Source organism: Zonotrichia leucophrys, chromosome 4 (genome assembly GCF_028769735.1).
Source record: "Zonotrichia leucophrys gambelii isolate GWCS_2022_RI chromosome 4, RI_Zleu_2.0, whole genome shotgun sequence".
In the NCBI taxonomy this organism is placed as follows: Eukaryota; Metazoa; Chordata; class Aves; order Passeriformes; family Passerellidae; genus Zonotrichia; species Zonotrichia leucophrys.
The window spans coordinates 1680498-1701075 of NC_088173.1; the positions used below are offsets into that span (position 1 = coordinate 1680498).

Below are 20578 nucleotides of genomic sequence, written 5' to 3' on the forward strand. Positions count from 1 at the left end.
TGCCCTGTTTGCCAACCAGCATAAAACTAAACCAAACAAATTTATTTCAGACTTCCTTTTCTCACTTTCAGTAACTTCTCTTGACTTTGCTTCTGCCAGATTCATTCAGCTATTTAATTCCTGGACTTCATGGCTATAGAACTGCATTTACACCTTGTAAACATAGGATTTTGACATCTCTGAGTATCTTCAGTTACGCTGATGTGCAGCAACATGATACAAGTCTCCCAAGTAGAAACTGATGAAGCTGCATCTGGTTAATTTTACAGGGAATTTGAACAGAACACTAAAATGCATCAAGTATCCTATTTATCTCAGGTGATAAGGTACTGAATGAACCACATTCTGCATTAAACATTTATTTGAAGACCTAATAATTTTATTTACTATTGCACCTGCTTACCAACTTCAACTTTTCATTTTTCCCATACTAAAGTCAAAGGTCTGATACATCTGTTTATAGCTTAATGCATTTGCTTACCCATGCAGAAAAAGAACTCTACAGTCAGATTATATTAATTTGCTCACAAGACACAGTCTGTAATTAATAATTCCCTACTCTGACAAGTCAATACAGCAATCTCCTATTCTGTAACACTCACTCTGTAAATACACATTACAAAGACACAGCATTCTAAAGAAACAAACTCCAAATCCTCAAGCACAGTCTCTCCAATAGTTTGTTTACTCACTCAGCTGAACACAAAACAGTCTGACAGTCACCAAGTGACATCTGCTCACTACATAAAGCTCTGAAAAAGCAAGAGCAGATAACACTAGCATCAACTTCCTCACAAGAAACCAAAACAAACTGAAACCAAATGAACAAGCTTGACTTTGCTGTTTTCTTTCCACAGAACTTAGTTTAAATACCTGTCTGATACCTTCAACACCACTGCCTGATCAGGGCTAGGGCTGGGGAGCACAAAACAAGTGATTGCCCATACTGGTTTCTATCCCATGACAGGCATCCTAACCAGCTACACCAACCCCCTTAAGCATGCTTAAAAATCCTTTACCTTGCAATTCTGCAGGTAAATCCCTGCCTCTGAGCAGCAGACTGCATCATCTTACTTCACAGAACGGGCCTGGCTTCATATTCATCCTCAATTTGCTTTTTGAGCCTATTCAGTGCAAGTCATGCAGTGAGGGAGTTTGAAGTGAGTTGATTCCAGAGAGCTGCTGAACACCTGCCTGGCACTAACCCACTACCCTCTCCCATGGGTTGAAGTGAAAAAGAGAAGGAAGCTAAAAAGACCCATGGATCAAGATGATGACAGTTTAATACCTGCATAAAGGAATTCATTCCCTGAAGAGATGTCCAGCAGCTTCCTGGGAAGAGGAGCCTCAGCACAACTAACACTGGGCTGTGAAGACAAGTATCATAGCCAGAAACACTGTCTTCCTTGTTCCTCTTTTCCCTGAGTTTTCACTGGTGAGCACAGCATCATATGGCATGGCATAAAACAGTATCATGGCATATAACATCTAACAAACACCCCTTTGGGCAGCTGAGTCAGCTGTGGGCCAGCACTGCTTTAGCCACCAGTGTGGGACACAGCCCCACAACTGCTCTGCAAACAGAAAACTTCATGATACCACCCCAGCCAGACCCAGCACAGTGTTATTTCTACATTTCTCTGAGATTCCAACTGTAAGACTTTTTTCAGTCCCAGGATCCTGGCTACAAAATGACTTCCCATTACTATCCCAAAACACAAAAGAACAGGACAGGGACCTTTAAAAGGGTCTCCCCACTACATTGCCAGACACTTTTTTAAAATGCTCATTGCACATAACTTTCTTAGTTAGAAGTCAGTGACAGATTCTTGAAGTCACTGCACATCCTGCCCAGCACAGAGCAGAGGACCATGAATGGCAGAGGCAGGCATGAGACAGAAAGGCTCACAGGAGTGAGCTGTGACTTGCAACATGTAGGGTTTGTTTTGCTGGAGGAGTTGTTGCTTGGTTAGCTTAAAAAAACACCCACAAAACCACACAGCAAATTCATCAGAAGGCCCATAGGTATTACTAGGCAGAAAGTAGAAGAGGAAAACATCTCTTTTTTCTATTTTCTTTTTTTTTTTTAATCTTCATGCTGCTTCTTTGGGCAGCAAGGGTACCTCGAATGTGTATTAACATGGTTGCCCTGGTGCTCATTAGTGCTCCACTCAAAATGCTGCCAACAGTTTGCACAAGCATTTCTTGGCTGGAGGAGGTAAATATTTGACAGGCTGATGTACAGCCAGTCTTACTTGGTTAAGCACAGGTTACTCAAAACCACGTTGTTATTCACATTCAATTACCCCAAATGCAGTTACTGTCTCTAAGGACCTGTTGAATAGCAGATATTCCAGATATTGTGTTCAGTACTGAAGCCATGTGTTAATGCTTCCTTCAGGAGAGAAGGAATGCAGAGAATCAACCATCTGGAATAATCAAATTCAGAGTTCTGCATATATTTTAAAGAGTCACCTTATTGTGACTGTCTCCATAAGTCAAGAGAAAAAATTTAAAACAAAACTTGGAAGACTTTAGGCACCATCTAAGATCAGTATTGGTGAACACTACTACAAATCTGGGAGACATTCAAATCTCAAATGAATCACACTATCTATTACTAATATTCAAGCTAAACCACAACATTTACATTCAAGATTTTGCAATCAGTTGCCATATAGCTAATTCCCAAGATTTTTCATTACAGTGGATTTGGAAGAGAACTCTTCAATCCAAACTGACAATTACCTGCTACATAAACTAACAAACTTTAGGCAGGTTTCATTATGATGGGCACTAAAGATGATGAACAGGCAGAGGCTCCTGCTTTTTTATAGTGTACCTTTGCATCTTTTGTTTTCTTCCACACAACTGTGAAACCCCAAAGAAGACAAACTATAAAATGGCAGGACATCATTCTAAATCAACTTTGTCAGGATGCTTTTTCTTTGTTAAATTCTGCTTAGCTAATGACAACCTATTCCCCACCATTTCTTCCTTGAGCCATTACCATGATAAAACTTGGTGACATTTAGCACCAAGGAAACCCATCTGCTAACACATGGACAGCTAGTATCTTTGACAACCTAATTTTCATCAAGGACAAGAGAAGAAATGATCTCTTGCTAACACTACATCTATCACAAATGAGATCAGCCTGAGCTTTTCATTATTCGACATGGATTACATTTGGAAGGGAAAATATACTGCTGCATTAATGCATCTCACTGTGCAAAACATCATCTGCAACTGTACAAGTTTTAAGGCAGAAAGAAGTACATAAGGGAAAGGAATTTCTTCAGGGAAATCAGGAAACGACTGAAGGATGACTCAAACTGATGAACTCAGATTTATAACTTTCTTATGTATAAATTAGAATAGACAATTCAAATTTCAGTTGTATGTTTAAACATCTGGAAGAAATGCAGACTACACATTGTAGCCTGTAACAATTGGTCATCATCCTAGCACTGTATGTTTACACACTCCAAAGGTACTATAGAGGTTACAGTACAAGAGACAAATCTTCAAGAAGTGATAGCAAAGCCCCAGAGCTGAGTCTGTATATACAAAGATAAGAGCTGTGTAAATTCCATATGGTTCTATAGAGAAAACAAAAAAAAAAAAACCCACATATTAAGAAGTGAAAGAAAATAGATCTATTGCACATTCTGACATAGTGCTACCATAGGAGGCCAAGCACCCCATCCTGCCTCACCCAGCTCTGGGGCAGGGGCAGTGCCAAGCTCCCCTTCACATCCACTGAGCATCCTGTGCCTCCCACAAGAACATCACCTGCAGTAAGAACAAAACAAAACCCCAAAGGAGCAACAAAATAAAAACAACAAGAACAAAAAAATAACACCAACCCTCATAAAATACCAGCAAATCTAGGAAACACAAAAGGATGAAAGATTTCACATCTCCCTCCTCAGCTCCATGCATAAATCCCTGAGTATATCTACGAGGAACATGTTAACTGAATAAATTTATTCATGTTACCATAGATTTTAGAATAGTTATGATTTAAGAAGCAAGATTTTCTTTCCCCTCATGCATCAATACCATTATTAGCATACTTCAATTACAGAATTCTCTGCAGCTCATTTTCAAGGTATCAAGTATTCAGTATTTGAGAAGACTGACCTAAGTCCTGGTTATATTGAAACAGAGCCAATAAAGTATGGTCATACAGAATCAGTGCAAGTGTGTGATTAACAGCTTATCTTGTTTGCAGGTTGCTGTATCCTGTGGCCTCCACATAAGTTGCTGCTGAACTTCCAGATCACCCTTTAATAAGTTTAACCTTGCATTTCAATGCACTGTGCCAGAACTCACAATGAGGCAAGTAAAAATACCATTTATAAAGAAAATCAGTTCTTCATGGACAACAGTGGCAATAAAAGCCCACTAAGAAAACTGATGTGAGGATAAATGCATTTTAAAAAGCCCAAACACCTTTAAATTCCCTTTAAAGAGACCACAGACAACATAAATTCATATTACTCAGTTTAGTTCAACTTCAGGATCATCCTTCATGCCTATTCACAAGAAAAAGCCAAAATAAAGAATGGTTGAGATCTCTTCTATCTTTTCTCATGGCCTCAGTAGACACTAAAGAACACAAAACACATGTACACAAAATCTCTTTACCTCTTTTCACAGAAAAAAATATAAGAGAAAGGGATAGCTGAAGAAAATATGATGTATTCAAGAAGCATACAGAAGGAAAAGAAACCCAAACTAACTTCTGATGAAAAGATTTTCTGTTCTCATGAAGCCTCTGAACTAACATTCACTTCAACACTCTGGTCTTTTTCCATCTTGACAAGAGACTTGCTTTAGTGGCTGACACTCCACAAAAACCCCCAGAATAAAGGAGATGCATCAGGATGGTAAATGTCATTAAAGTAAAACAGAAGGATGAGAGATACAGCAAGAAAATATTTCTAGCCAATTTTAGTACTAAATTATTTTAGCAAAATTTTCCATTCTTTAACTCACCCACTGTTTTGAATTCTTCCTTACATATCTTATCCCTTCTCTCACACAACTGTTTCTCTAGATGAGCAAAATACAAAAGGTTAAAAAGAAATTGAGTATCTTTAGAGTCCTGAAAAAAAATTGACACATAGAAAAAAAACAAACAAACAAACAAAAAAACCACCCATGCTGTCCTACTTGGAATTTCCTTTAGTCCAGTAATAACCAGAGTTCTTACTCCCTATTTGAAATGATCCTTGTGCCAGCAGGGTACAGAACAGCAGATCTGAGCAATTTTTAAACAAATATACTCTAGGCTTGTATTTCCAACGTTATAATTACATTAAACACTAGCAATTTTTATGAATGACATCACTGTCAGACTTCATTTATATTCCAGAAATCTCCTAGTAGTTATGGACATGTAAATAATTTCACTTATTCAAGGAGGTACACAAATCTGGAATTATATGTACTAAGCATACAGAATTCTATGACAATCACTTGCAGGTTCAAAACAAGAATATTCAACATTGTTGCTCTACTTTCTGATGTCTGTAAAATACATGTTCTCACTGAAGAGTTAAATACTCTCCTGTCTCATATTCTTACATAATTACCAGACAATAATTACCAGAGTTTATTAGAATTTCGATCTTTTCCTAAATGTACTTTTAAACTAGCAAATGCTGGCAGTGATTTTTTTGTGCATGTTCTCACTGAATAGCATGTCAAATATGCCATCTGAGCTTTCAAATTTTTAGCCTTACAGTTTAAATTATTGGCCTGCAAAAGCCTCCATGTGGATTTTTAAGTGCTGTCTGAAGAATTCACTTGAGCAGCTTTAAAATACTCAGAAGGAGACAGCACAACATCTGTCCCTGACAAGCTGCTGAAAAGCAGGCAGGAAGCCAAGCACTCCCCAAAGTTCCAGCCCAGCAAAACCAGGCAGTCTTGAACAGCTGCAAAGCAAGAACTGCTTTTAACATTAAATCAAAGAAATCAAAGCTTGTGATAAGCATGCAGCAGTTGTTCCTTGAAGTCAACCGAAGAAAGAGAGGCACAGCTTAACTCGTCCATATCAACGTATTACAGCTTATTATTATTTTACTGATGAAGTTGTTTGTGTCTCTTAAAATTACATTAGATTTAAAATACAGGGAAGGCTTCACTGCTTTGCAAAACTAAACAAATCCTCCTCTGAGGACTTTAGTATGCAAATTCACAGGAGAAAACAGAGGGAGCAGAACAGTAGAAGAAGAAAGACCACTACAAAATAGACTTTGGATGCTTCTGATCATCAGCTTCATGTCCAGAGGCTTCTCACAGATTTCAACTTCTTTTGGGGGTTTGTTTTGCTATTAAGGAAACAAAAATAAAAATTCTAACAATGAAAACTACAAAACAGAGTGAAAAAGGCTTATAAGGTCAAATGGAGATAAGCAGAGGTCCAAAGAGATGAAAGAAAGGTAATTGGTAATTCTGCAAGTGGAATTTGAAAAGGAAGTTCTAAAAGATGCATAACTCCTGGTGAATACAGAAAGCTAAAAATTAACAAACAAGAAAGCCAGTCTGTTTTATTACTTAAAAGAATGCCCAAATGTTTCAAGAAGGTTGTCATTATATTACAAAGGTTCTATATTCATTACATGGCAAGGGTTCCACATTGCCAGAGTTTTGTACCTCCTTGATGTTTCTCGTAGGCAGCTCCTCCAGGCACTGACTCTTCCTTGTCCTCACAGCAGCCACTGACTCCAGTTCCCCCAGCCAACCAATCCACTCTTTTATAACACTCTCCTTATTGGCTACAGCTGTGGCCTGTTAACATCAGGCCTGCTCCTAATCTTTAGTAATTGGCTCAGCTGCAGCTCTTTAGGGGATAAGATTACATTCTATACTACCTTTATTTACCCGTACTGTATCCCCCTACACAAGAAGAGAATAAAATTATCAACTCTTTCAAGATCAAAAAAGAAAACTCAAAAGGCCTTTTCTAGCAATAAGCAACAAGTAACCTGGGTTTGAACATGGTGCATTAAAAAAAAATCTTAAAGCATGAATTCTTGAGCTACAAAGTAAATCTTGAGAAAGACTTCACCTAAACACATGCAGTCCCATGTTTTGAGTCACTCAAAAGTGTTCATCTATACATCTTTTCTTCTGCATAATAGATTTACCTAATACATAATAGTTTTACATAATAATTTACATAACAGTTTTTCCTTTTTCTGCCTTCTTGCAGAAAGCTACCAAATAGTGAAGGTTTGAAGTTAAAGAAAAAAAACTCTAAGTCACACAACTTTCAACTGCCTTCTGGTTTTATGCATGGTATGCTCTATTCGGCTGCAGGACAGTCAAGGGATGCTGCACATGGAACATGGAGGCAGGTGAACCAGCTGGGGAGCAGCTCACCACACTGCCCAGGAGGGACAACCCTTAAGCAACAGCCTCCTGGTCATGGGGAGAAAAAAAGCTTCCCCCCAGAATGCACTGTTGCCATGTGTTGACTCTTTATATCCTGTTGTAATCTTCGCTGCAGCGTTGTTCTTGCCTCTCTGCTGGGGCTCTTCTCCATTCTCTGCCACACACTCCTTCCTTTCTTCTCAGGGGCTCCTCCTGGGCTCTTGACCCACCCCTATTTATCTCAGTTACCTTCACGAGCTACAGCTGCTGCCCAGCTAAGGACCCTGCAGCTGCAGCTCGTTTGGAGCAACTCGGACCCACACAGACCTTACAATACAACATATATTCAGGCCCCCACATTTCCCCCCTTTTAACAATTATACAATTACAATATACATACAGTCCCAGCTCTCAGGCTGCCACAGCTCTCGGCTGTCTTAGATGTTCCAAGGCTCTTTTCCTTAAAGGCCATATTCTTACAGCTTTCTGCCACTACAGCTCCTTAATTCAAAGGCCATATTATATTCTACAGTCCCAGCTCTCAGGCTGCCACAGCTCTCAGCTGTCCGGGGGATTCCATACCTTCTTTTGATGTTTGGCTGCATGTTCTTCCTCACACGGGGTCACCAGTTGTTGTAATCTTCGCTGCAGTGTTGTTCTTGCCTCTCTGCTGGGGCTCTTCTCCATTCTCTGCAGCTCAGTCCTTCCTGTCTTCTCAGGGGCTCCTCTTGGGCTCTTGACCCACCCCTATTTATCTCAGTTACCTTCACGAGCTACAGCTGCTGCCCAGCTAAGGACCCTGCAGCTGCAGCTCGTTTGGAGCAACTCAGACCCACACAGATCCCACAATACAACATATATTCAGGCCCCCACAATATCCCACTGGCCCTTCCCCTCTGTTCCACCCCTGCACCCTCATCTCATTCATTCTGATGTTCTGCCCTTCCCTCTCTAGCCCTGCTCTGTCTGGGAGAATTCTTCATTCCTGGAAGCCTTGGGGTAGGACTCAATAAAGACTCTCCTTGGAGCCCCATAAGAAGACTCTGTCCCTGTGCCTTCCTTCTGCATCACTCATGGCTGAAGTCGCCCCAGAGCTGGAATCCCTGAGCGAGGGCAAGTTGAGCCTGCGCACCCAGGACATCTTTTAAAGGCTTCTCTGGGAAGTGTTGTAGTGTGTTGTTAAGTTTCTTGTGTTATTCCCCCAATTTATGTATTGTTCTCCCCTATTATGTGTAAAATGGTTTCGTTCCCCCAGTTTTTCCCGCCACTGCTAGCCTGTCAGCTAAGTTGCCATAGTAACCGCTATTCATAGTTGCTGATATGTAATTGCTCTTCCCCTGGTTTCCCTTATAAGTGAAAGTTGTCTCCTCCCTGGGTCCAGTCAATCACCCCCTTTCTCCTCCCAGGTTTCGAGAACCTTCTCCTCTCTGGAGATGGTGGCTGGCTGGGTCCCAGGACACCTCCCTTACCTTTTGATTATTGGTCCCCAGAGTGCAGTCCTGTGAGAAGTTCAGCCTGCCCCCAGACCTTTAACTTCTCGGGAAGTGTTGTGTCGTGTTAAGTTCTTGTATTCCCCCAATTTATTATTGTTCTCCCCTATTAGTAAAATTTTTCCCGTTTTTCCCCGCTTGCTGCATCACCTTTCATAGTAACCTAGTTAATCGGGTAAATTGTCACTCCCGTTTCCCTTATCAGTGGTTGTTCTTCCACGGGTCCAGCAATCCCCCCTTTCTCACCCAGGTGAGACCTTCCATTCTGGAGGTGCGTGGCTCTTTCGCCCCTCTACCTTGATTGGACCCCATAAAATTCAGCCCCATTCTGATCCGTCCTTACCACCCCCTCCTTTATAATCCTGTTTTCACCCCCTTGGAGAAACTTTTTCCCGGTTGGTTTCCCCGCGTTTGGATCCCGCAACACCGTCAATAAACCGATGTTTAACCCCCAGGAAATGGTCAACTCCGTTCCTCCCCTATCCAGCGGTGTGAACATCCGAGCACAGCCCGAGGCCCTCAGACGCCGAAGGGCGCTGGCCAGGAATTGCAGAGGGGCGTCGGCCTTTCGCCCTCAGCTAGCCGGACTCTAAACTTCGGGCCACATATGCCCCCCCCTGCAGGGAAGGTCACAGCACTGTGCCACCTCCTCCTGCAGGAAATGAAAGGCTCAGGGCCACTGGGATTGCTGGTGAGCCTGCCCTGTGCTGCAGGTCCTGCACAGCTCCCAGAGCCCAGCAAACAGGAGTGCAAAGCAGGAGCCACGCGAGTGACCCTGCCTTCAATGGGCAGGACAGGGGGAGCCTGCAGATCTGCAAACCTGGGGCTGTGCAAGAAGCTCACCCTGCGAGGAGCAGAGGGGGGAACTGAAGGAGATCCCTACGAGGTCAGGCTGTTGGCAAGTGCAGTGAACAGGTCTGACAACTTTCATTACCAGAACCATATCATAAAGCACCTTCCAGACACACATCCTGACTTCCTATTTACTTCCTGCTGCTTTCCAAGCCCTGACAGAGCCCTGTCCCATTACCTGCCCATGCTGCAGTAATAGGGTGAAGTGAGGTTTTCATACTGGTGCTTCCAAAATGCAAATGCCTAGTGACAGGCAGCATGCTCAGAAGGAAGCTGTATGCAGTAATTCCCTTTCCCATCAGTCTAAAACAAGTCAAGCATCATCCCTCAAAAATCCTACAAGCCCACCAACTTTTGTTGCTTTTTTTATTCTTATTACCTTTTATTTTTTTAAGATTATGTGATAATTCAAAGGCTGCTTCATTGTTGCTCTGAATATACTTCCTTGGTTTTACTATCATGAACGTTTGTGATTGAAAATTTCATACCCACTCTTGTCTGGCTATTCGACTAAGTCAAAACTAGCTAAACTTTACTTATACCATATAAAATATAAAAGGAGAGGCTTGTCCAAACTTACTGACAGCTTGAAGAAAAGTAGAATTACTAGATAATTAGAAGGACATAGGAGTGATTTCACATTAAATGTAAGAATCATCTAACTTAACTTGTGGCTGCCATGCAATGAAGTCCTGGAGAATAACTCTCTGGACATCATTCACCTTCAAGTCAAATTATTTATCTTCGAGTGCCATGGGAAAAACAGTCTTGAAGCACCACAGTGAAGATAAAAATAGCATCCATAGCTTTCCCTCTAATATTGCAGATATTGACAAACTAATTTTTTCCATTATTCTTCACAGGTTTGCAATTAATCTATTTTTTAACTTCAGTTGCTCTAGGAACCAGGCCTATACCAATGCAGAGAAAGAACTGAAGTCATAATAGGCAGCCTTCAATGCTGCTCAGAGAAAACACAAGGTAAAATGCTTTTTAAAAAACCCCAGAATTGATACCAGAATCTTTTTGGTCAAGTAAGATTTAAATGACACATTTTCCTCCAATGGCAGCTACATACAATGTGATACTCCAACTGTACATACAAGGTACAAGTTAGGACATGTTTTTCATTTAGCTCTAACTAAAATTACAATAAACAGGATTTTGTAAGTTGCTTTAGGAAGTTGCAATTAGACTATTCAAACACCTTTACTAAAGCAACATAACTCAAACATGAAACTCCGCAAAACGAGTAAATTTCACAAATAATAACTCACCCAAGATTAGAAAAGGGGACTCTTTCTCCAGCCTATAGTGCTGCTGGTTTTAGAAATTCTGTATTAGAGTTTCCGGAACTGGTGGAAGGAGTGAGTAAACAGAAACCACAAAGAAATATTTGGAAGATATTTCTGATGTAAAAACACAGGTGTGGCACCAGGGATAAGGACACTTGGGATCAATGGTCTGCAATGCACACAAAGAGCTCATGCTCAGCTGCTGTGCTTGGCCACCTTTAGGTTCAGGCTTCATGAGTAAAATGCTGATGGGAACTTAGGACTTGTGTATTTATCCATCAGAAGACCTAAACCCTTGTCCGTGCACGAAACATGATGATTAATTATCCCCATCTATCATCATCTTGAGCCTCCAAACTTGGTACAAATCCACATATTGGTAGAAGTGCAAAGCAGCCAGTCTGATTCTTTTGCAACAGCATTAAACAAAATTACTTGGACTTGGAAAAGAGTGTGGCTTCTACAAACTCCATTATGGTGGTATCTGAAAACCAGTATTACCAGTATGATACAAGATGCTACAGAACCTTGCTGTTCCAAAGGGAAAAAAACCCACAAACACAAAACTTCATAAATATTTGCAGCTAGACCAGGAGAGATGAAAAGGGCTAAGATAAAGTTCCTACTCAGACACCTGGGCTCCATAAGTGTTTTGTGTTTATTTGTTTAAGGAAAAGGAAATAAGCAACATAAGCAAGGCTCCTCTTTCTCCCAAGATCTGCCAGTAGCTGCAGCATTGCCTTTGCCCTGAGCTTCACCCAGGTGATGTTTCATAACTCTGGTTATGAAAACACGGAATAAATTCCCTCTCCTAGCCAACAGGATGTGTTCACATCTCTCACCTCTCCAGGATGTCCTTTTCTCTCCCACCTTACCATCCACCTCAACACTGCTGTGTATTGATCTGAACTTTCCGAATGTTTGGAGAGAGAAAGAGCTTTAGGATTTTCCCATATAAACTGGGGAACAAGATATGCCTAGCATGCTAATTAATCCCAGAAGCAGTTTAGCTACAGCCAAGGTTTTCATGATTACACTGCAGGAGAAAAAAAACCAACAAGGAGTTCTTGTCAGGGAGCAGCAGGGAGGAAAGCAAAGAACACAAGCTGGGTATTACTGTCCAACTGCAGAGCTGACCTTTCAATATTAAACAAAACCTCCTACATATGCTGGAATTAGGTGAGGTAGGTGGCTCAGGCAGGAAAACAAAGAAAACAAAGGAAATAACTTATGCACCTGCTCTATTACAGAAGAGGGAGACAGTGAAAAGCAGCTCCATTTAAGTGTATATGGTCACAGAAACCAATCCCAGTGACTGGAGTGACCACATGAATCTAAATGGAAAAAAATATTGGAAGAAGTCAATGAAATTAATGGTGAATGAATTAAGAGACAAAAACAGCAGCAGTCTGCTCAATGTGCACAGGAACAGTGTATCATACTGACCCTAAGCCAAATTTGGGAAAAAGGACACACAGATTAAAGGCAAAGTCAAGGAGGGTCTGAATGGCACAGCCAAGAGAATTGGAAAATCAGGATGGATGGTGGGACTATCCAAAGAGAGAAACATGGCAGGCAAGAATGAAGGTAAAAAAACACTGGGAGGTACTGGACACATGTTCAACCTGAACTGAAATGCACACAAAGGTTTTTTAGAGTAGTGAGTGTTGCGGTGTGTTGCAATGTCCTGTTTTAAACTTCCGGGTCCCTTCCCAGGTGTGCCCATACCTCTCCCCTTCCCCCTAGCCCCCTTGCTGAGTGAGTCCTGTCAATCAGGCTTAAGATTCCAGCAAGGCGTCGTGTGGTTGGTCCCTCAGGCCTGGGGGACATTGGATAGGTGTCCCTAGTCCCTTGAGACCCTGCCCCTCTCACCTGGTTGGTGGCTCACCTGTCCCCTCCCCTTCCCCTGTCCCAGAGCTTAAAAGGTTAATCAGACCACGCGGCCGGATTCTGTTGGCAGCAGTTGCCCCGGTTCAGACCTCTGTACCCATGGAATAAACATCTGGATATAACCCTCCAGCAGAATCCTCTCCTTATCTCTTCACATCGCCAAAGCTCTCCTCTAGGTAAACGGAGTCCTGACAAGCTGGACTTGTTCAGTGCCATGCGCAATCTCCAGCAGCCAAGGTATCCTGGGTAAAAGCACCACAGTGCTGCCTTTGGTCAGCAGCGAGGGTCAACCTGACCAGGCACAATCTAACTGGTATATGGATTTATTCCAATAGTGAGTTTATGCAGTCATCCTCTGTTGTGGTGTGTTTGCAATATCCTGTTTACCTTCTCCCTTCCCCCTCGCCCCCTGCTGAGTGTGCCCTGTCAATCAGGCTAACATACCAGCAAGGCGTCGTGTGATAGGTGTCCCAGTCTCTTGAGACCCTGCCCCTTCACCTGGTTGGTGGCTCACCTGTCCCCTCCCCTTCCCCTGCCCTGAGCTTAAAAGATTAATGAGACCATGCGGCTTCATTCTGTTGGAGGAATTGCCCCGGTTCAGACCTCTGTGACCATGGAATAAACATCTGGATATAACCCTCCAGCAGAATCCTCTCCTTTTTTCTCTTCACCATGGCCAGAAGCTCTCTCTCCTGAGGTAAACGGAGTCCTGACAAGCCTGGACTTGCACCAGTGCCCTGCTGCACTCTCCAGCAGCCGAGGTATCTCTGGGGTAAAGCACCACAGAAGCTGCCTTTGGCTCAGCAGCGAGGGTCACACTGACCCAGGCACAATCTAACTGGTTATATTGGGATTCATATTCCAATAAGTGAGTTTATGCAGTCATCCTCTGTTGTGGTGTGTTGCAATATCCTGTTTTACCTTCTCCCTTCCCCCTCGCTGAGTGTGCCCTGTCAATCAGGCTAACATACCAGCAAGGCGTCGTGTGATAGGTGTCCCTAGTCCCTTGAGACCCTGCCCCTTCACCTGGTTGGTGGCTCACCTGTCCCCTCCCCTTCCCCTGTCCTGAGCTTAAAATGTGAATGAGACCATGCGGCCTCCATTCTGTTAGCAGCAGTGGCCCAGTGCAGACATCTCTGTACCAATGGAATAAACATCTGGCAACCTTCTAGCAGAATCCACTCCCTTTCTCTCCACTATCGCCAGAAGCTCTCTCCTGAGGAGAACGGAGTCCTGTCTTGTGCCCCGCTGCACTCTGCCGCCAGCCAAGGTATCTCTGGGGTAAAACACCGCAGTGCTGCCTTTGGCCCAGCAGCGAGGGTCAGAACTGGCCTAGGCACCATCTAACTGGTTATATTGGGATCCTATTCCAATAATCCTCTCCCCAGGACAGAGAAAGCTACAGGGAACAAACAACCAAAGCAAGGACATCATCTTCCTCCCTCGGTCACCCCCAGCACTGCCATCCAGCACGGTGTCATCGTGTGCAGCCACACTTGGGGACACCTCCCAGACCTGAGCTGCTGATCTCCCTGCAGGGGGCACAGCTGTCTGGCACCCCTCCGGCAATGGGGCACCACCCCCAGCAAACGCTGCATCCCCCCTGAGCCAGACCCTGCTGTGGGAAGGGGCCTCCTCTGACGCCGCTCCCACAGCCCCGGTGTCCGGATTTCTGGTTTGTTCGAGGGGCCTCCCCCGGAAGGTTGTGGTGGTTCTTGTCCGCCCAGGGACGCCAAGTGTCCGGTTATCTCCCCCCGAAAGGTTGTGGTGGTGGTGCCCGCCAGGGAACGCCAAATGTCCGGTTATCTCGGCTGTTTGAAGGGCCTGGAAAGGCCCGGGGTGGCCTTGGGGCAGCCCGCGTATCGAAGGACGAGAAGAGGCTTCAGTTCTTCTTTCGGTTTTTATGTTTATTAATTGTTTATCTAAAAGATTTTCTTTCAGCCGAACAAGATCTGCTCAGCAGCCAGCCATGAGCACTCTGTCTGCCCTCCGGCAGCCCACCTATCTTTATACCCAAAGTTACGTGTACAATATTTATCATTTTTCCCCAATACCATCTATTCTTATAACTCGTGACTTTCAGTAATAACCAATCCAAAGGTGCCACCGTGGCCAAAGAAGATGGAGGAGAAGAGGAAGAAGAAGAAGGACAGGACACACCCCAATTCCTCCATCTTACTCCTCTAAACCCCCCTGTACATAAATCCTAAACCCTGTGTCTCACCCTCTAATTAGCTAATCTCTTCGCCATTCACCCCGGTGAAGCCCTCCTATCCTCATCCTGTGTAGGGTCAAAGTGCAGCCACCAGACACTTCTGGCAACATTCCAGGACTCCCGAGACCCCCCAAGGGTGGTCTCGGAGGCTCAGCATCTCAGGACTGAGATCTTGAGATCCGACACCCCGGGCTCAGGGCAGGGGTGCAGCACCACCATCCCTGCACAACAGGCTCTCTCCAGCCTTTCACCTACACTTTTCAATATCAAACAACTTTTAACTGCAGCCCTTCACTGACTTGAACTGTTAAACAAATAAAAGAGTAAAAGAAAAAAAAGCTGTAAGACAGGCAGGGTTTTATAATACAGTAAAATTCCTCTTTATAGTTGGGTGTAGTGTGCCAAGTTTATTTTTAAAATGCCTTCAGGGCTAAACTGCAGAAAATAGAGCTTAGCAGATAAGAATACCACTAGCTCTCTTAAAGGTGACTACAAGAAGCTGTGTACTATCAGGAACCACATACAGAAAAATACAGAAGACACAAAATCATTTTATCATTAGAAAAATTGTACTGTTCAAAAAGACTGACACTGCCTTACACTACAGAGAACCTACCACACTATCTGCCAGCACTAAGGGAATTTCAGGAATATTTCTATTACAATACTGATGTTTTCTATTTATCACAACTCTCCAGAGCAAGCTTACAAATCAATATTTTTCAAAGAGTATCACTCACATAAACAAAATTGCTCGCCCCTCCAGAAGAAAAGGTTTAAACTAAAGTTATGTTAAAGCAAACAAGAAAGAAAAAAAATATAACCTTTTCTGACAAAGAGAAATCTTGAAATGTAAAACAATTACAAGCAGTTCTAGTCAGTCATAGTTCTGAACTGTGAAAGATCAAGTTTGGCATGTTAATATCTACCTCTGGGAAAGCCAAGAGACAAGCAAATTGCTCCATAAACATCTCCATCTTATTGCTGGCTATGATGATTTTATGACAACTTACTGCAACTGTGTACTTTCAAAAAGCACAGAAGCTACTCTGAAGGTTAATATTCACAGCAACATCTGCAATATTCTGGAATTCTCATGGTCACACTGCACCTGCAAGGAAAAGCCTGCCTGGCATCGGGGCTTTACCAAACCCACCACATTTCAAGGTTCACTTTTAGGGTATTTTTTCTGTTAAGCATTTTGGTTTTATCACAGATGTTTCCAAGAAATTTAAACCCCTTAAAAAATAACTAGCAGAAGGTTTTTGTCACAAAATTTTAAAAAAACATCATATATCAGAATTAGAACTAATTCCTCAATACTTTAGAGAACTATGTCTGATAGATAAAAGAAATGAATGAAGTGGAAGCCTTAACATATCAAGCAAAGGTCCTCAGAAGAGATAACTCAGAAAACCTTTACTACGTCCAGTTCATGTCTGACATCTTTAAAAAGGCCTTATTTCACATCAAGATTAGCACTTACATTAGAGAAGATGATTTTTAAGGGAAAGTCAGACAAGCAACATTAATATATCTGGATTTTCACAATCCTTTCTCATCTTCTCACCTATTCACTGGACCAAAAGTTTTCTTTTCAGATGCTCTCACAGTTATTTATAAACAAAAGCAAAGTTAAAAGCAAGCATTCAGGAATCTTCACATTTCCTCATAAAAGTGACCATTACAGTTTTCAGGAAAACAAGGCAAAATAAAGTACTTTCAAGCCATTCTGTATATTGTCTCAGAATCATTCAAAATGTTGTTTTATTGAATACTTGCAACGGAACCATAATTCTATTTGTCTTTATTCCTATTGTCATAAAAACATGTTGAGTCTGCCAACTTTTACCAACTTTCTTCCTAAAAAGAGGGTCAATGTTTGGTATCCATCTCTTACTGAATTCTCAAAACACTGCATTAAAAAGGTAACCATAAAAATGGGCTCAGACCTAATGTAAATGATCATATGTTATAACCTCATTGCAAAGAGATTTCTGTAAGTAATTCCAAATTATGTTCTACAAAAAGCCTAATGTTCTTCACAGCACCCACTGTAAGATTTGAACAAGAAATTCCAAGAAAAACAGCTTTTCTTATCAAAGAGCTTTTTCTTATCAAGCACCACACAAGAACTGAGCTGCAGATATTTCTTTCATCAGTCAGCCCACAGAGGAGCTGAGATTGCAGTCAAGGCAGAAGAGTAACTCAGTGTGTGTCAGACTGAGTTAAGGGATGCAGGTTCCACTCTCAGCTCAGCCTCAGCCAGCCCTACACCCTCCATTCCAGTTTCCCACTGGAGATCAGCTTCATCCTCACCTATAGAAATGAAAGCCTTTCCAAGGAGATACTGGATCAGTTCGAAGCAATAAGATGCAATTTAAAACTTGATTTCTCTGAAGTACATCAAGAAACCACAAGAAAGGGGATTCAGTTCTTCAAATCTAATTGCATACATTTGTACTCCAAACTCAAGTCTCAATACACAAAATAGGATTTTCCAAGCAGACTGCAGACTTCTCTCTTACCTAACAAGCAGAGCCTACTAAATCAGAACCCTACAGAAAGTAAAGAATAAAAAACTATTTAATTTCTTTTTGAAGCTTGCACAAAAACAATAAAAGCAGCAGGCTAGCATCAATACTGGAAAAGATCATTCAGCTTCAGGTACTTTGTATTCCTCGTTATTTCTGTTGCAGACTCATCTTTTACAATGAGAGGGCTTATATATTCATTTCTCTGGAAAAATAAACTTTCCTTTTAAAAAAACTACCTTTATAAGCAATTTATATGAATAATAAGTTTTTAATCCTCTGAATACTAAGGCAGCACAAGGCTTCAAGTGGTGACATGGAAACCAAAATCAGAACAAGACACAGAAGGTGTAAATGTCACTGAACCACACCTCATTTTCCTGAGACCTAAAATGTTTAAAAAAGTTTGAGATAATACCTTGCACGAGCTTCTCCCAAACATCAGAGTTCAAATGCTCCTAAGGGGAAAGTTGCAAAGTCAAAAATACTTGAACAAACCGATTTAAATCATAATACATCTATAATAAAATCCATACTTATTTTAGAAATTTCTCCTATGAGTTTTTCTTAACAATCATGTTAACTGTAGATGAGTGCAAGTTAGGAAAAGTACAGGTATAAACATTATACCACAGTGCATAAATTGCCATTCAGGCTATAAAACTCCTGCCCTATCATCCTACATCTCCTAAAAACCAGACAAAAGTTTCTTTATGAACTTCCTGAACATGTCCAACAGACAGCTTCAGAACTATAAGAAGTGCTGGTTTTAGTTTCTCTGCTGTGTTGTACTTTTCTTACATCATGAAAGTTTTAGACAACTTCCCAAACTGTTCCAGGGTTGGGATTGGGTTTTGGGTTTTTTCAGACTGGATAATTTGGATTTATTTGGTCACAGTTACATTGCCTATAAATAATAAAAAGAAAGTACGCAAGTAGCTTCAGAGAGAATGAATGAAAAAGAACCCTTGTGATGATGCAGTATATTGATGATATACAAATCACATTTTTTCCAAAACAGCTCCAGCTGATCAAGTTTTATGCTATTCATGCTATACAGAAAGCTAAGGAAAATGTGATCACTGTACCAGTCAGGATAAAGCCAACACAGAACCTAACATAAATAATATCACAGAACATCATCTTGTACTTAAACCATTCCAAAATTATAATAATCATAGAAGCACAAATTGCTTATAACAGCTAAAGCTGGAATAAATAGATGAAATTCCCAGTCACCCTGCTGCAAAGCTGCTTATTCAAGTTACTCGTGCATCATTCAAACTTCCAGCTTGGTATTTCTTCAAGCATCACATTCACTGTTTCTAAATGTAGTCTACTTGTCTGAAACTTTTCACCAACATACAAAAAATCAGCGTTATATAAAGCACTCTTTCCTGATACTGATGATGCACAATATGAGTCACCACTTCAAAGCCTCCAACACACCAGCACAAGACACATTCTTTTAAGTCACGAATAAACCCTAAAGTGGTTTCTTCTGTCTTGCTTCTAATGAACCATCCTTGGTTCCCAAAGCAAATTGAAACTCTGACAGTCAAGAGAATATGAGCTCCACAAGCAGAAATTAAAACTTCTTAAGAATACATAGATCTCCTGTAACTCATTATTTGCCAGATCTGCTATTTTTAAAGCTTTTCTAAAAAGGCTGGAAAAACACAATCACCCGTGAAACATTAATGTTCTATCTTTATTTATTTCTTTTCCAGGCTCTTTACAGTAGATTTGCAGTGTGGTTCCATGATCTGCAAGAGAAGGGGGTGGAAAGGAAGAGAGGGTTTGAAAGTTTAGTGCACACTCTTAGCCAGTGGCAAGAGCCAGGCCATCCCAGGTGAGGATTCACTCAATAGAAGACAGATAAGCTAAACAACTTCACTGCTACAAGAACTAGACTTTTTTTTTTCAAATGTGCAATAACCTGTTGATATGACTTGGCCCTGAAAAATAAGACAGGAAAAAAGAGGAAAAAATCTGAAAATTATCCTTGCTGAGGAAATGATTATTCTGCCCTGGTTGGTGACAGCTTCATCCATAAAGGGCTTTTACTGAAACACTTGAAGCCCAGCCCAGCTGCATGTGTGAGTGTGCAGGCAGACACCTCCTCCAGCCCAGAGAAGCAATGCTGCAGGTGTGGGCACAGAGAGCCCAGCAATGAGAAGCCACTGCTGCAATAGCCCAGCAGGTGTGGAAAAATCTCCCAAGTACATAGTCCACCTCAAGCATGCACTGCAACTCCTAAGTACCACTTTGTTATTACAAAACTCTAATGATAAAGCCAACATATGGGTATAGCTAAGTGTGCACACCCAGATAGATGCACATATAAGTATACAAGCAAATACACCCAAGGAAGTCATAAGAGAAAGGCAATAATTTGGGTTATTTCTGAACAACAAAGTGAAAGGATGCCCAGATGAACTGAAACAGCCCTGCCAGTGGGAAGAGCACAATGCCAGGGACCACCCCAAATCCTCAGAATTGGGTGATGCAGCAGGACAGATACTGCTCCACTGGAACAAACACCAAAGGAATTTCCCAGGGAACTCTTTGTTGTCTTTTGCCACAAGAGAGGCCAGTACCCACAAAGAACATCTCTACAAACAATGACCCAGAACTAGTGAGGTGCTTAGAACTATCTGAATTTATTCACCCCCAGGAATCATTTTCATAGCAGTACAACCACCCCATCAAATAGATGTTCCACCACATTTTCATCTTTCTCCTTCTTTAAGAGGAATATTTCCAGTTGGTGGAAGGTCACTATTCCTCTCATGATTGCCAAGATCCCAATCTAGAAAGGTCTTGCCTTTTATCACTGAAGCAAAAGCTAAAAATGTTATCAATGCACCTTAGATCATCTCAGATAAAGACTGATGGTGCTTTACACTGTAAATG

The 20578-nt window shown here is 41.8% G+C and overlaps 1 protein-coding gene across 6 annotated transcripts in view; it reads right to left on the minus strand.

The window, feature by feature from the left end:
* The window catches only part of ZFYVE28 (zinc finger FYVE-type containing 28), a 180132-nt gene that overhangs the window by 110608 nt on the left and 48946 nt on the right, over positions 1-20578 (minus strand). Inside the window, exons 1-2 of one of the 6 annotated variants that reach the window (XM_064710208.1) lie at positions 6667-6695; positions 5005-5061 (exon numbers count right to left, since the gene is read on the minus strand). The exons of 4 other annotated variants lie outside the window; for them this stretch is intronic. The gene's annotated coding sequence lies outside the window, so the exon portion shown is untranslated. Of the gene's footprint in view, positions 1-5004; positions 5062-6666; positions 6723-20578 lie in introns of those variants that run through there. One more of the 6 variants, XM_064710209.1, reaches the window with a different exon arrangement.